Source organism: Triticum dicoccoides, chromosome 6B, assembly GCF_002162155.2.
Source record: "Triticum dicoccoides isolate Atlit2015 ecotype Zavitan chromosome 6B, WEW_v2.0, whole genome shotgun sequence".
Taxonomy (NCBI): Eukaryota; Viridiplantae; Streptophyta; class Magnoliopsida; order Poales; family Poaceae; genus Triticum; species Triticum dicoccoides.
This window is the reverse complement of record NC_041391.1, coordinates 492,736,253-492,739,051: the sequence shown is the minus strand read 5'-3', so window position 1 is coordinate 492,739,051 and position 2,799 is coordinate 492,736,253.

The following is a 2,799-nucleotide window of genomic DNA, read 5'->3' as shown; positions in this document are numbered from 1 at the left end:
GTCGGTCCTCCCCCCCATCGCCATCCGCCCTCTACGGCTCGTCTTCTCCGTCCCCTTCCCCCGACTCCTCGACCAATCGGTTCTAGGCGCTTGACGGATACTCCTCATATCCGAAGGAGGACGGTGCTCCCTCCGCTGCCCCTCCCCCGCCATCCCGCCCGCGAGGGCAATCTAAGATAAGAAAATTTGCTCCGAGGGTCGTGGTCATGTGGTGGCCTTGTCGGCGGCGGATGTAGGGTGGCATGTCGTGCGGCGGCGCAACCATAGATCTGGTCGGTGCGAATGGCCGCTGGGTCTCTCTCCCCTCCTCCCTGATCAGGTTTTGTTGTCGTCGAGCTCATCGCCTTCCCCTTTGCCTGTGGTCTCGTCTTCATCGCCTGTGCTGCCGTCGGGATGACAGCCTGGGGCGCTGAGATCTGGTGCCTCGTCCCCGCCCGTGGTTGGTAGGGCGGAGATGGCGCTTGCGTCGGGTAGGGAAACCCTAGGGCCAGATGCCTTGTCGAGGCTGGCCCTAGTGGTGGACCTGGTTACAGGCCGGGGGCCCAATGGGTCGGTTAGTGCGTCGGAGCTAAGCTTGTCATCTAATTTAATTCCCCCTTGATCCCCTCTGGCTGGTTAAGTCGAGTGGGCCTCCTTTTGGGCTTGTTTGCCAGCCCACTGTCGGTGTCAAAATCGGCAGATCTCGTGTAGGGGGGCCCAAGCTGTGAGTCTAAGGATCAATGGTAACAAGGGACAATGGGGACACGATGTTTACCCAGGTTCGGGCCCTCTTAAAGGAGGTAAAACCATACATCTTGCTTGATTGTATTCAATGAGTATAGGGGTTACAAGAGTTGATCTACCTCGAGATCGTAATGGCTAAATGTAGGATCTTGAAGTATGTATAGAGGGGGGGGGGTGATTAGACTATTTGACCAATTAAAAACTTAACCTTTTCCCAATTTTAGTCTTTGGCAGATTTTAGCTATCTTAGCACAAGTCAAGCAATCTTCACACAATTCAAGCAAGCATGCAAAGAGTATATGAGCAGCGGAAATTAAAGCATGCAACTTGCAAGAATGTAAAGGGAAGGGTTTGGAGATTTCAAACGCAGTTTAGAGACATGGTGATTTTTGAGCCGTGGTTCCGATAGGTGGTGCTATCATACATCCACGTTGATGGAGACTTCAACCCACGAAGGGTAACGGTTGCGCGAGTCCACGGAGGGCTCCACCCAAGAAGGGTCCACGAAGAAGCAACCTTGTCTATCCCACCATGTCCGTCGCCCATGAAGGACTTGCCTCACTAGCGGTAGATCTTCACGAAGTAGGCGATCTCCTTGCCCTTACAAACTCCTTGGTTCAACTTCACAATCTAGTCGGAGGCTCCGAAGTGACACCTAGCCAATCTAGGAGATACCACTCTCCAAGAAGTAACAAATGGTGTGTTGATGATGAACTCCTTGCTCTTGTGCTTCAAATGATAGTCTCCTCAACACTCAACTCTCTCTCACAGGATTTGGATCTGGTGGAAAGAATATTTGAGTGGAAAGCAACTTGGGGAAGGCTAGAGATCAAGATTCATATGGTAGGAATGGAATATCTTGGCCTCAACACATGAGTAGGTTGTTCTCTCTCAGAAATGGTAAGTTGGAAGTGTAGGTTTGTTCTGATGGCTCTCTCCACGAATGAAGAGGAGGTGGAGGGGTATATATAGCCTCCACACAAAATCTAACCGTTACACACAATTTACCAATCTCGGTGGGACCGAATCAACAAACTCGGTCGGACCGATTTAGTAAACCTAGTGACCGTTAGTGATTTTGATGGGACCGACATGCAACTCGGTAGGACCGATATGGTTAGGGTTAGGGCATAACTTAATCTCGGTGAGACCGATTACACAAACTCGGTGGGACCGATTTTGGTAATAAGCTAACAAGAGAATTGGTCACGTAAACTCGGTGGGACCGATTTGCTCTTTTCGGTGGGACTGAAATGTTATAAAAAGGAAACAGAGAGTTTACATTGCAATCTCGGTGGGACCGATCGCTCACTTCGGTTAGACCGAAACGTTACGAAGGGAAACATAGAGATTACAATCCCATCTCGGTGAGACCGAGATCCCTATCGGTGAGACCGATTTGCCTAGGGTTTGTGGCAGTGGCTATGACATCTGAACTCGATGGCGCCGGATAGAAAGAATCGGTGGGGCCGAGTTTGACTTTAGGTTTGGGTCATATGTGGATATGAGAAAGTAGTTGAGGGTTTTTTGGAGCATATCACTAAGCACTTAAAGCAAGAAACTCATCAAGCAACACCTCATCCCTCCTTGATAGTATCGGCTTTTCCTATAGACTCAATGTGATCTTGGATCACTAAAATATAAAATGTAGAGTCTTGAGATTTTGAGCTTGAGCCAATCCTTTTATCCTTGGTATTTTGAGGGATCCACTTTCCTCATCCATGCCATGCCATTCATTGAGCTTTTCCTGAAATATTTGCCTTAGAATAGTATTAGCTCAATGAGCTACATGTTGTTAGGAATTACCAAAACCACCTAGGGATAGTTGCACTTTCAATCTCCCCCTTTTTGGTAATTGATGACAACATATAGATCAAAGCTTTGACAAATGATAATAAGATTGAAAAACATCGTCGCTTTGAGAAGTATGTGATAAGCAAGAGCTCCCCCTAAATTTGTGCATAGTTTAAGATTTGCTTTGGAGTGCAAATGCACAAGGAGTTAGGCTCATGGGTTACTCTTCCATGTCACATACATCTTGGTGGAGCGCTCAAAATAATAAAGATTGAATACATG